Raw genomic sequence first — 15282 nt, 5'->3', positions numbered from 1 at the left:
TATTCTTTTAATGCAATTCTGGGAATAACGTGTATATAAAGGGGACTCAGAACAGCCATTTCAAAAATACTGATAGATATATGTGCTGATGTTCTACCTCAAATGAAAGGAAAGGCTCACAAAAAGATGTAAATCTTTAGCTTGATTCGCCTGATATAGTCTCTGTCCTCAGCATGGATTCAGCACCCATGTGTTCGACACTACAGGGTCACAAACGGCACCAAAATAAACCTGTGTGGCTGAAATATAGAGGTGGACTATATAGTAGTCATGGAAAGACTGAGGGAGCTAATCAACCTCAGCTGCAATGTACAAAGCATTAAAGTCTTCACAATGACCTCCACCTGGACTTTGACCTTAAAGTGGGAGATAGAAAACTGGCTCAGGTGCCACACAACACAGCTACACAATACAACATAAAATACATGGTGAAAAACTCCTGTATAAAGTCCCTACAACAACCTCTGACCCAAATGGACCGAACATCACCAAGGACTTTAACAAATTGTAACGTGTTCTCTATAAAGTCTTTGTTTGCCATATTCGTCATGTATATTTATATCACAGCAGCTAATGAACTTAATTACGCAGCTTTAATGATACACAAATTGAGTACATGGCAACTTGTCATTCATATGGAACACTGCATAAATTGTGGAATATCCGTGTTCATTTTCATAAAGGAGACTGTTGAGCTCCAAAAATAACATAAAACCTTTAAAAAGGTACAAAAATGCCCAAATACTATTATTCACCTGACAAATGTCACCCTCCACCACAGTGCTTAAATCTTATTCAAATAAAATTAAACATGTAAAGATGTTTGATGGTTTGATGTTTTCTTTTTAATAATTAATTTTTGTTTTCTATTAATTATTAGATTAGATTATTTTGAAAAGTAATTTTGTCATGTGCTATTTTATTAGCTTTTGTTTTGCATATTTTTAAGTAGCTTTATTTTTATTTCAGTTTTAGTAAGTTTAGTACTTTAATTTCAGACATTTTAATAGTTTTAGTTAACAATACCATATCAATCACAACATGGAATGCTGGTCTGATCATCATACAAAGCTATCGTCTGTACAACTTTTAAGGTACTTTTATGTCATTGTTGGACATAAATTATGAAAAAAAGAGCATCTTACATATTCTACAGAATTTCTCATGATGTTCCATTAAAGAAAAAAGTTAATTTTGGGTTGACCTATACTTTAAAGTTATATGCACAGTCTCTGTGTAGTGAACAGTTGCACACGAGCCAATAAGGCGATAGTTCATGGATCACTTTTGGTTGCCTTGAGCGTCAGTCACCAGCTCTGATCATTAACCGCTAGGCTACAACACCACAGATAAATAAATCCTATTCCTTCACACTTTCATTAAGAGCACTTTGTCTTCATTCCTCTACAGCTATACAAGTTTGTAGTTCAGCCAATGGCAGAGAGCTGTTTGGTTGTGAGTGATGACCTAGGTGATGTAGAGGGACAGAAGGTCATTCATCCCATGGAGGGTGGACTCACTTTTTTTCTTTTTTTTTTTTTTGGGGGGGGGGGGGGGGGGGGTTGCTTATACTTGTTGCTTATTTCTTGAGTGACAGGAAGCTTCTATTTCAGTATCCCTCAGGTCATGGGCAAATTTAAACAATAAAACTCTCAAAACTAGTCTGGTTTTGTGTGTGTTTGGTGAGGGCAAAGAGACCTTGGAAGAGGGAGAAAGTGTATGTGTGTGTGCGCGTGTGCGTGTGATAGACAGATATATATCAAAGTTAATGAAAAAGTACACAACTGCAGAGCTCCCTCTGCTTACCTAGGCTGAATCACACAGCTCAAATGTTGATACCCACAACACATTATTGGTTTATGAGTGTGAGCTGTCCATCAAGGCTTTGGCAGATACAGTACTAAAGAAATGAAGGAAATAACCAGTTTGGTCATGCCTAATTTCACACTGTTTCCAAGCTCTGGCTGGCCTGAAGCTCAACGCCTGCTTGCTCACAATACACAGCCATATGCTGACGTCAAATGGAAAAACTACAGAGGAAAAATTTCCAAAACTAGAGAAATGAAGTCTGACATTACAATGATAAAATATTCTTGAATGTAATTTAAAACAATAAAAACAAAGATCAACATCATAAATATGTATTTATAATTTAAATATGCATTTTTTTTTAAATTTATGTTATAACATATTTAAAAATGTATTTAAAAAATATTATTAAAACATTTAATTATCTTTAATTATACTATATATATACAATTTATAAAGTTATAAATATATAATATTTTTAAAAAATATTTTAAAATGATTATTGTATTTTATTAAAATAATCAAAGGTAAAGTTAAATACAGCTAAGTTTAAAATAATAAAGTTTAAAGCAAGATTGTTTTAAGGGCCATATTGTGGGCTGCAAAAGATTTGCTATAATTAGAGCAAATATATATATATATATATATATATATATATATATATATATATATATATATATACCTTCTGATTAACTTTGCATAATGCCAGGGAACATATTAGACAAACAATAACAAAAATTTGAAAATCATTTACTCACTGTCTATTGTATATATAGCTACTGGTAACCATCCCACTTTATCCACCAACTCACAGCATTGGACACACTTTAGGACAAGTATGTTAGTTTGAACTGGCTAATGAGTAGCATAATTCATCACTTGGATGTCTATATAGTGACATGCTTCAAACATAACTCAAGCACATTACACATTGATGGTCACCAGCCCAGAGGGGAGGCCGGTTAAGGAGCTGCTGTCACAGATTCAGAAATAGAACTGAGAACTTTTCCAAGATATAAAGGCTTTAGCTTTTACATTGTATAATGGCATTGTTTTTCTTTCAGCAGAGGTGAATACATTCAAAATGTCTTTCAGAATTTTACTGCCCTACAGCATTAAATCAAATTCATCATATTTATATGAATGCGTCGACCATATATTCTATCCAAAGCTACTGACAGCACATTTACATTGGCAATGGTACGTGACTTTGGCATTGCTAACGGCTTTCTCATCAGTTGAGCTACAGGAACATATTAGGTATTATTTGAACCAAATTACTTCTTAGCTTAAAAGTCGATTGTGTCAATTAATTCATAGGTAGAGAGTACATTGCTGCAAAATTCAATCACCTATTTGATTTTGAGGTCTGCTTTGGTTTCCATGGAGGTATTGACTGTCTGCCAAAGTTCTTAGTGAAGGCTTTCACAAACTGAAAACTTATAAATCTGAGGGTTGAAAATTAAATGCGACAGAATATTTTGACCCGGCTTGAGCAAGATTAAATTTAATAGTCACTTTATTAAGAAAGGGAAAGTTAGTTAGAGCAGTGAACTACCACTGGCCAAATTAGAAGGGACATTTCTCTCAGGACATTGCCTTTGTAGACAAGGTTTTTATTTTTATTTTATTTTAGGCTTTATTTTAGATGGTATTTAAACTAAGTGAAAATAGTGATAGATTCTATTTATAACATGTAATTGTCACAGTTATGTTCAATTTTTTTTAGTTTTCATGGACATTCAGTTTGTTTTCATTAGTTACATGTCTTCCTTCATTCAGTTTTCAACACCCTCTCCTAACACCCTCAGCTTCACCAGAGAACCTCAACCATGAAACTACACTAGGCTCCCTTGTCCTGTCAGCTCCCCCTTGGTCAGTCGTCACCCTTGCGCCACGGACTTGCGAGCCTCCCGCTGCGCTTCGGCTCTCCACCCCTACAACTGCAGTGGGATCCTCCTTCCCCCCGGACTTGCCTACGTCCGCGGTTGCACCGGCTCTGCTTCAGGTCTCAGGAGCTCTGATGTCACCTCAGGCGTTCGTCACCGTGGCTCTGCCTATGCCGCCTATTCCAGCGGCAACACTCGATCCCATCAGCTCTCCGTCATCGCCTTGGGATCCCTTGAGATTGGCTTGTCTCCATCGGTCGTCCTGTGGATGTCGTTGACCTTGCCTACTCCTTGGCTCCTCCCACCATCACCGTGCTCTGGGTCGATAGCATCTGGCTGTCCTGGTAGCATCTGGCTGCTCCTTCCATCATCCATCCTTCCATCATCGCCCCATAGATGCTCCCTCCATCAGTTCCTCTGTGGAGTCTCTACCTGTCTTCCTGCCTGTTTCTGCCAGCCCCCGCCTGCTCCTTCTTCCCAGCCCTTCCCACCTCCAAAACCCTCACCCTCCCTCCCTCACTCATTTGTTTATTTTATTTTTGTTACGGCACAAGGTCATGCATACTGAGAGTGGGAGTTATGTCATAGCTATGTTCAGTTTGTTTTAGTTTTCATTGATATTCAGTTTGTTTTCATTAGTCACATGTCTTCCTTTGATCAGTTTTCCTGCCACCTTTTAGCTGTCATGGTAATTCATTTGATCATCACAGGTGTTCATTATTAGTTCCCTCATCTACCATGTATTTAAGTTGCTTCCTTTGCACTCTTTAGTTGTCTGGTATTGCTTGTGTTGAATCACACTGTTATGCTTTTGGATTATCTTTGAGTCTTTTAAATAAACCTTGTTAGATTTTTGTATTCATCTTCATTAGAGCAACCCGTAATAGTATAATTTATTAAAATTATTAAATGGATGCTGCCTTATAGGGAGAATAAAAACCCTCCTTACACCTTCCCCTATCCCTACCCAATAAACACTTTTAAAATTATTAAACACTCATTTGCAGTTTATTTCCACTTTTAGAACATTATTTTCATTTTTATTGAAAATAAATGTGAGCTCGGCAAAAGGAGGATTCAAACCCGCGTCAATCTCATTAAAAGCCAAGTCTGCGAGTCTTGCTCACTGCTGCAGCGCCACTGAAGACGGCATAGGCATTGGTGGGTGGAGCTAATGTAAATAGTGTTGCCAACAAGGGACGCTATTTGCACTTAGTGTAAATAGACACTCTTTTAATGTTAAGCCTTTTTCTGATGTTGAAGGTACAATTAGTATGTTTCGCAGTCTGTGAAAGCAATTCATAAACAGCTTGTGGAAGTAAATGACATTTTAGTATTAATCCAGTCTTATGTCCCTGGGGCATATTCTTTGTATGTTGCTTAAAACATCTGAGATCAAACAAGACATCCAAGATAATATCATTGTGCTCATCATGATCCAGCTAATTAGGTTCCTCGAACACACCTGCAGCTTATGATTAGTATAGCTGGATTGAGTTATCTGATTTAATTGCGCGTTCATGCGCTGGCTTAAAAGGGGATATGTATCGATAGTAGAAACACTGATCAGCAACACTGTGATTGGCTGCTCACCATGGCCAAAGAGTGTGCTCAGTTTTTCACCGCAGCAGAGCAAGAGTTATTGCTAGAAGGATTATGCTGAATTTGAAACCTTAATTAAAATGCCAGGGAACACCTCAAAGCATGCAAAAGCCAGGAAAGGGGACTGGCAAAAAGTAGCAGACAAATTAAATGCGTAAGTGCTCCATGTTATGGTTCTATCACTTATAACAGTATATATTGTTGTATTTTTAATAATTTCATAATTGCTTAATGTCAGAGCCACCTCAGGACCCACAAGAACATGGGAACAAGTAAAACTCAAGTACAAGAACATTCTCCAAAAATGGCATCTCTTCTACTTCTACTGTTTAGTGTGTTTTACCAAAAAATGTTCAATGATGTGTTTGTCTGTTTATAACAGCAACCAAGAAAAAGGCGGAGCAGAAAAAAAAAAAAAAAACAGGTGGTGGTCCTGCACCCCACATTATACCCCGGCAGAAGAGTTGGCCCTTGGGTTAAATGTGAACCGACCCATTGTGGAAGGCAATCCTGGGGGCACCTCTTCCTTAGACCAAAATCCAGGGACCAGTAACAGCAACACCTTCATTACTGGTAAAAGAGTTTTAAATGTATCTTGCTACACTGTAAATACTTTGTTGCTGCATTAAATGAAGTGTGCCTATAATCCTAATGGCTGGTACTGTCATTTTAACTGATTAAATATTGAGTATTGATGACTTGTGAAGTTGAAAACTGCATAACCTAATTCAAAAAATTGTTGCTATGTTACTGATCTTTTTTTTTTTTTTCCGTAGTTTAGTTCATTGTAATGCCATTGTGTTCTCCTCCTCTTTTTTGCAGTTTTACATAATACGCCAACACTTTTACCTGTTTCCAACAAAGTGGTGGCTGAAATATGTGCAGTAAGTGGACTTTTTCTAACTTTCCATCAAAAGTAAAGAAAGTGCAACACTTTGGAATACCCATTTGTTACTTTTGCACAGGACCGTGAAGAAACCCTCTCAGATGACTGTCCTTTGGAGGAAGTAGTTGTAAGTGCATAAAGAACTTAATTTATAGTTGTCATATTATTTCTGACAACAATCGGACTTGCAGGAGAAAAGGCCAGACAGGCCTACTGCACAAAGTGATAAAAAGGTGGTTAGTGTAGTACTTTTCCTTTTTATTTCTGTTGCATTAGGGCTTGTATTGATTTGTTTTTGGTTTGGTTTTGATAATTATTTGTATCCAAAAATGGCACAGGGTGATATCTGTAATCTATATAAACAGCATCTAAAACACGCCAAAAATTAAGGGGAGAAATAGAACTTGACACTTTAAAGAAAACTGGAACTAGAAATTGAGTTGCTTCAAAAGGAACTTCAGAGTAAGTGCTAATACACTATTTCACAAAGAGGACTATTGCTGACCATGGATAACAATACATCTTATTGCAGGCAAAAGACATAATCATTGAAATAAAACTCAAGGAAGTAAGCATGTTGTCTTGTCTTTTATTTGTTTAATGATGGCTTTTGTGTGTAAAGAGAACATCAAATAAAAAATGGTGTTCCACAATTCTGTCCTGTGCAGCTCTGCCACTAGGGTGGTCCAAGTGCACTGGCTGGAGCTCATCATCAGGCTGCACCTCCACCACAGGGGTCCTCTCCTTTCTCCTGGTGGCAATATTGTGGAGTACTGCACATGCAACAATGTCACAGACCCTGTCAGGTGCAACCCTCGGACCCTTCAGACACTGAAATCTTTCCTTTAGTTGCCCAAAGGTATTTTCAATGTGTGCACTTGTCCTGGCTAGAGCTGCATTGAAACGGGTTTGTAGTCTGGGGTTTGGGTCAGGGAATGGTGTCATAAAATACTGCCTGCAGGCATAGCCCCTGTCTTCAAACAGGATCCTGTCATAAGCACCTGGAAAATGCAGTTTTGTTAGACTCTGAATGAATTTATGTAATCCAGTGAGCCTGATATTAAATTGTTCCTTACCACGTTCAAATAATGTGCATAAATGTGACTCTCTGAAAATCCTAGAGTCATGCACAGAACCAGGCCATTTTGCTTCCACATTTGTGATGTGGAACATGGAGTCACACACCATCTAAGATATTTATAATCAGTCAACTGCATACTTTTTGATTACATTACTTTTGTTATTATTTCATATATTAGTGGTCTGGAATAAGAATCGTAATAGTAATTTACTTGCACATTTACACTGTGAAATCCCTTTCGGTTCACAAAATCACCTTCATTGGGGCCTTGATGGGGACATGTGTGCAGTCTATGGCACCAATCACATTAGGGAAGCCTGATGAAGAAATACTGTAAGTCCTACTTTTTGGCATGATCATGGTTGCATGATCTTCATTAACAATTATAATGTACCTGCAATGGCAAAACATTTCTGCTTCACAACCTGTGGTCTTAAGTGGCTTGGAAATACCACAAAACCCCCTAAAAACTGCTTGAGTGCCAGATAAACTTTGCGAATGGCATGACAGACAGCACTTTTCACCAAGTTTTCTGCATCACCAATAGTGTAAAGGAAAGTGCCACTCGCAAAGAATCTCAAAGAAATACAAACAGTTTGTGCCATTGTTAAAGCCTGACTCAGACGAGTCGAACATTTCACGTGGTTCCAACAAATTAATGATGTATATGACACCCTCACAAGAAAAAATTATATCTCTCAATAAGTACATTGTCGTGATGCACTAAAGGATCCTGTCTATCTCGCAAAACGCAATTAGGTCTAATTCGAAAAGCTCTTCGAATTACTCTGGCACCTTCATCAACGGGTTCCACTCGTAAAAACGGACAAGCCATGGCTGCGAAAGACTTCCCGTATCACCTCCGCTTATAAAGCCGGGATCTAATCCTGTTAACATGAAATAAGCCTGCTCCCGAGCAGGTTTAAGCTTGGGCACCTGTTGCTATGACAGCAAGTCCAGGATGAGCGTCGAAGAACCAAATAATCCAAGATCATGCCAAATCGCCAACAATCAAATCCAGCTAAGTGAGTTAGCGATGTACGAAGAATATGCCCCTGATCTAAAGTTAATTTAATCTCCTGTTTAATTGTTTCAGCAAAGGAAACAAACCTCTAAAACTGGGTTACACAAAAACATATGCATTAAATCATACTAGATCTATAGCCTTCTGCCTTCTGTAAACCTTACCCAATATTCAAATGTTTGACATCTTTGAAGGTTTTTTTTTGCAGGGTCTCTGATTCTCACCAAGGCTGCATTTATTTGACCAAAAATATGATAAAAAACATAATAATTTGATATATTATTATAAATTAACAACATCTCAGGTTATGACTGTAACCATAGTTCCCTGAGAAGTGAACGAGATGCTGTGTCGATGATGCTTTGCGAACGCCTCTGTGTGGTTGCGTATGAAGCACTAGTCCAATGGCAAGACGGAATGTCAGGGGCAGGTGACATCACGATCAGGAAAGCATAAAAGCGTATCCGGAATGACTGGCATTAGCTTCAATTAGCCAAAGAAAGTCAATCACAGGGATGAAAGAAATATGGCAGTGAGATGCAGAATCTCATTCCCTTCTCAAAGTACTATGGTTACAGTTGATGTCACTTTGGGAACAATAATGCCCGAATGCCATGTTTAAAAGTGCCTGTCTGTGTGAATACTGAGAGCACAACTAAGACATGAACACCCGTGAACCACAAACCATATCCTGTAGGGATTCCTCCTTATATAATAAGGCTTTATAAGCTGCCAAACCCCTGTCCTGGCCTAAAACCACCACACAGGAAACATGTCACCAACGGGTTTCTCCCCAGGGATATACTACCCAAAGGGACATGGTAGGCAGCTAAGGCTGCGACATATACCTTCAGTGTGAAATGGGACAACCCTTTGGAAAAATAAAACGGCACAAACTCCAGCACTGTACCAATGGGGCATCAACTGGGTCCCACAGTCGAGATCTGCACCATGAAGTGAAACACATCAATGCACACCGTTTCTTCATGGAGGGAGCTCTGGAGTGAAGTATGGTCTCCACAACCTCGGTTGAGAGACCAAAGTCTATGAATTGGGTCCTCTCAGAAGCCAAACCCACAGGTTCCATATCTCTGGGCAGGGGTAAAGTGCCACGCCTCTCACTGAAGACAGAAGGACCCTCCTGACCCGAATCTCCAAGGGAGAGCTGTCAAGGAGGGACACCATGTCCAAGAACAATATTCGGCTTGGCCAGTACAGCGCTACTAGCAGGAGACTTATTCCTTACCAGCAGACCTTCTCCAGAACTCCAGGGAGGAGAGCAATCGGGAGAAAAGCATACATATGTAGCCTCTGCCATGTCTGCACCATAGCGTCCAGCCCCAGGGGGTGCTGAGTGTGTGAAGGAGAATCAAAGTGGACAGTGCGTCGTATCCTATAACGTGAGATCTAATTCTGCTTGGCCATAACTGGCCATATAATCTCCACCACCACCGGGTGAAGTCTCCATTCCCGCCGCCTCAGCCCCTGTCTCGACAGGATATCCTAATTTTTGGTGCCCTGGGATGTAAACTGCTGTCAGGGAGATCATCTTCCCTTGGGACCACATGAGGACCTGTTGTGCCAGTTTGCATAGTCAACGCGAACACAGACCCCCTGGTGATTTATTTAATAGACCACTGATGTGTTGTCTGAGCGGACAAGCACATGATGGCCTCTTAGGTCTGGGAGGAAGTGCTTTAAAGCCATGAAAGTCGCCATCATCTCCAGGCAATTTATGTGCCAAGAAAGATTATGACTCCTCCACAGACCTTGATCCTGTGAGAGAGGCGTCTATCGTGAGAGTAATTTGATGACAATGAGCTCCTAATACAGGACCCTAGGACAGGAACCAACATTTTCTCCATATAATCAAAGCCCGGAGACACCGCAGCATGAACTTAATCATACGAAGTGGGTCCCCCTCAGGGAAAACCCTTTGGTCCTGAGCCACCACTGCCAGGGTCTCATGTACAGCAGGCCAAAAGGTATCATGTTGGATGCAACTGCCGTCAGGCCCAACAGTCTCTGAAACTGTTTCACAGTGAGTGACTGGCCTAGCTTTATCTTGTTTATGGCTGTGAGAATCAAATTGATATGAGAAGGAGATAGACATGCCTGCATCGTCGTTAAGTCCCCCACCACGCCTAGAAAAGTGGTTATCTGTGCTGGAGAAGCACATTTCTTTTGGCATTCAGCCTTAACCCCAACTCTTTCATATTGGCGAGGACGACATCTCGATGCAGAACTACCATCTGTTCAGATTGCGATCATGGATGCCCCGGAGTTGCACGGAGCCAGTACTGCATCCATGCATTTCGTGGAAAAGTGCAGGGTGATAGAGCTAGACCGAACGGTGACAAATCAGTCCTCGGATATGATTCCAGTCACAACCTGCCTGAGTGATTTAGATAGTGTACATTTAAGATGGGACGCTTAGCTACGGCCTGAGTTCAAATCTCCACAAACTCCTTAATCCAGGAGATTGGGATGGAAAAATCTTCAATTTTCCCCAACTCGATGCAACTCACAGCTGCAGCACCATATTATACCATTTAATTCCTCAAAATTAAATGCATCAAAAGATCAGCCATACAAGATAACATGGTCTGGATGAAAGACTGAACTATATTAGGATAGTTTCAATGTACAGTAAAAGAAACATAAATTCATAGCTTGCAATACACTGCACTCATTGGACTCAATCTATGCGTTGCCTCAGCAAGCACGAGATCCGAGCCACTTGGAGAGTCTTTTTTCCCCTTAAGAAAAAGTCAACAACAGCGGGGCTCAAACTCCCGATCATGCATATCTTGTACACATTGGGAATTTTATGAATGAACAGAGCCTGCCCCTTTATATATATATCCTCCTCATATGCAGGAGATGAGGGTGGCGAGTCCTCAATTCCCCCATATTGATGCTCAGCACATCTGCCTCCTCAGAGCTAGACTGCTGAAGCATAGGGCTCTCTACCGAGGCAGAGGAAGCCACAGCGCGGCCTTCTGATACCAGACAAACAGTGGTGGGTCCCCCCGGGTGAAGGCAGAAAAAAGGTGGCACCCTCCTCAAAGAGTGACAGGCAGGAGCAGAGTGTGCAAAGCGATAGTATCTTGCAATGCTCACAGTCAGCACCCTCAAATGCTGACAGAGAATGTTCCGTTCCCAAACAAACAACACATAAATCATATGTATCCTAACCTGTAATGAAACAAAGGCAGGGAGGAGCACACAATCTAAACATTTGTTTGTTCGCCATAATATCTTACGCTTGTGACTGATATAGTGACAGACAACAATAAATAAGACAGTTTCACACAGAGTACTTGCTGAGGCACAGAAGGTAACACTGGTCATTCCTAGTTGACGCAAGTGCTTCAGATGCAATCATGCAGAGGCGCTCCCAATGCATCATTAACGTAGCGCGAGGTCCCTCAAAAGGGTACTACTTTTTTTTTTATATATTGGAAAATGTAATTTCTTCCTGTGACTCCAGTGTCACATGATGCTTCAGAAATTATGCATGTAATTCAATTTCATATTTCACTTTTTTGATTTGTCTGATGTCCACCTTCTCTGTGGTTCATTTTATAAGTGAGTTAAATTATAAGTTAGTTTTTTATGTGTGAGAAGAAATAAAAACCTGTGATCACAAAAAAAAATTATATGCCTGTTATAGCATAATGCATTTCTCAGTGCTGCTTGTCTCCCCTGAAATTATGAGCAGCTCGCATCATCTCTTACAGTGATTCTACCAAAGACGCAAAAGTGTGTGTTGAGGCAAGGGCGTAGAATTTAGCAGCGACGTTATAGGGACATGTCCCTACAAATATTCAGCGATACTGAAATGTCCCCAGCAACAATTTTGATTTTTAAAAAAAGTGGAATAATACAAAAATAAAATATATTAACCACTGTTGTAATTTTGGACACATCTGAAATGGGTCACAATATTGACATTCTCAGAGAAGCCAAAGTAAATACATAAGAATGATGCGCATGAAAGTTGTGTTAATTTCTACAGCAACAATAGACCCTGTGACATTTTCTTTCAGAATCATCATTGGTTCAGTTCATTTTTGATATTAAAATGAAGTGATGTGCAGAGTCATCAAGAGTGCTCTGACCCCCCCAAAAACTCTGTAATTCACAGTAAGTGCACTATATATTATATAGAGTATTACATATACATGATGCTGATGAGATATGTTGAGGATTGCACTATAGACAGAGTAAAGTAAAGTTAAAGTAAAGTTAAAGGTAAAGACAACGAGGCAGTTTAACTTATAACATAAAAAAAAAGATTAAATGAAGTCAATATAGACTAAAAACCTTAATTTCCTCCCTGAATAAATGTATTTTTTCTGCTTTTATGTCCCCACCAATGTCAAAATCAAACCTATGCTCTTGTTTGAACGAACAAAACTATGAAAAAAAAAGAGAGAGAAAGAAACTATAGTCATAGAGAGAAACTCCTGAGTCATTACCTTGCCATAGAGGTAAACATCAGCACACCATGATCGAAAACCCAAATAATTTAGTAGTTAAACCAAATGTGCAAACAGCTTCCTGCAGCTTCTTCACCTCAACTGAACTGTATCCAGGCTTGAGTTGAATTAATGAGGTCCTCGTTTCATTACTTTTGTGTCTCTGACTCTGTTCATCTCTGTGATTCTAGGACAGTCCAGCTGAAACACTCAAGCAGAATTAGCCTGGCTGCGGATTCTTGGAAATCCACCAGGAGCCAAGAGAGAACAACTGGCACCGAATGCTGGGCAGATACGCCTCTGCTCTCCTCAGTGTGATGAACTTGCCTAGTGGGACCATCTTGAAACGACACATACATGGGCGTTTGAGTAGAAGCCAAACAGATGACCGCAGTAGGAGCTCAAAAGTGACAACGGGATGCCAGTGAGAAACATTACCCATCACCCATCAGGGATAAATGATGAGCATCATCGCCATGCAAATACCTGCCACAGTGAATCACACCCCAGCGGAGGGGATCCGTGCGTCCTCCAAACCTAATCTCTCGAATGCCAAATCAAATGGCTCACGGCACTAATTTACCTCTCTCCAGCTGTTCTGAATGAATCAGGACACATACAGAGGCGATTGAGACATCTCTACAGGGCTGTAAGGTATAAAACAGCAAAGATTGTAGATGTGGCGATTGGTGAACAAGACATATGATGACACACATGTGGTGTGTGTACGTGCTGGGAAACACTGAGCATAATGACAATATGCTGTAACCCAGTCTTGCATAAAGCAATGCAAACAGCCTACAGCAATAGACTTTACTATGGGGGTCCCACTCCCCAGGTGGAGGAGAGAGCGTCTCAACCAGACAAACATCACATTGAGCCTGTAGCCTCAGGACTGATGAGGATATGCTTGTAAATGGAGACGAATCAAAGACATAACAGTCAGTGCTTGAGAACCTCACTGCCTGAGCCAGTGACTGGCTGCATCATACAGCAGTCAACAATGTCAACGAATAAGAGTCTGGCACTTGCATATTTTTTTTAGGCTAAATTAAATAGAAATTAATTATTTCTGATTTTTTTTTTTTAGTTAATGTGCCCCTCTTATGCCTTTTTAAGTTTCCTAATATTGTTTTGGGAGACCCCTACAACAGGTTTACGTGTGTGCAAGGTTAAAAACACTCTCATTTTCTCATAATATACATTTAATTTCACCTCAGTTCAAGAAAGAATGGTCAACGATTCGTTAGAAGCAGTTCACAGAATCAGTCTCTCTAAACCGGTGAGCCTACACTGCTCTGATTGGTCAGATGGCCCAATTCTTTTGTGATTGGTCTACTGCGCGCACCGCGCCAAAGAGTATAGAACCCAAGAGGCGACACTCTGATACTTTTTGGGCAACAGTCACTAGATGGCGCTCCGGTACCGCGGCCGTCATTATGGGGTGAAAATACTGGACCATAGAATCCTTCACAGTTTACACAACCAAAATCAGCTAAATTCACCGCCAAATCAGAAGAGCAATAGAACAGGTTTTTTTAAATTAAGTCACCAGTAAATTGTATGGCTCCTACAGTAAATGTTGTATTGTCTTATATATGTTTTATTTTACCAGCTGTGGAATCCAACCATTCACCCATCTGAGGTAACGTAGTTAGCCTACTTTACTGAGTATTTCCATTTTATGCAACTTTACATATTTATTAATAGTAAATTAATAATTAATAAATTTAAGATCATCATGTTTGCAGCGAACAATATTTTTTAGACCTAGTGGAGTAATAATAATAGTATTAAAATATATGAAATATTGTACGTTTTACAGTTTTTCTTAGTCGCTTTGGTACATTTCTCAGATCAGAATTGAAATTCTCAAAACTACCTGTTCAATTCTCACATCATTGTGTCACTTGTGCACATCAAAAAAGCAGTTTCTCATTTCTTTGAACAAGTTGCAAATGCTTTGGTACATCCATGCAAATGATTATGTACAATTCTCTGTTGTTTCCTACATTATCAGTTGCTTATGTCATGTTGATCAAAATGTATTATATTGGGTCTCTGTTGAATAGTCTCACCCCCCACAACATTTAGGCACAAGCTCATAGCAAAAGTCTTTACATGCAAAATGGCTGAACAAGTTATCATAATATGTCAAGCATATTTCTATACTTTCTATATTTCCATTAGACTTTTTTCTAAATCTGTCCTGAATTGGTAAATTGCTCCCAGGTGAATCTTGACGACATGACATGACTCAATAACGACATGACTCAATGACTCAATGACATGTTCTGTCAATAAAATACAGTACAAACAGTAAGAGAGTAAATTTGAATATTTTCCATTCTCTTGCAATTACACTCACACATACACTAAGATGTAACTTATAATTGACAATAATTGTCATCAAAACTTTAGCCATAGTTTCCATCAGAACATCCCTCCAGAGTAAACGGTTATATTGAGAACATGACTAAACAATTTGACTGTCTTATCCGTACACA

General features: G+C 39.6%; 1 pseudogene; it reads right to left on the bottom strand.

The window, feature by feature from the left end:
- Window positions 1-6783: 6783 nt before the first annotated feature.
- Window positions 6784-8102, bottom strand: LOC137022903 (putative nuclease HARBI1; annotated as a pseudogene).
- Window positions 8103-15282: the final 7180 nt, after the last annotated feature.

Source organism: Chanodichthys erythropterus, chromosome 7 (genome assembly GCF_024489055.1).
Source record: "Chanodichthys erythropterus isolate Z2021 chromosome 7, ASM2448905v1, whole genome shotgun sequence".
Taxonomy (NCBI): Eukaryota; Metazoa; Chordata; class Actinopteri; order Cypriniformes; family Xenocyprididae; genus Chanodichthys; species Chanodichthys erythropterus.
This window is presented reverse-complemented; position numbering and strand designations above follow the sequence as displayed.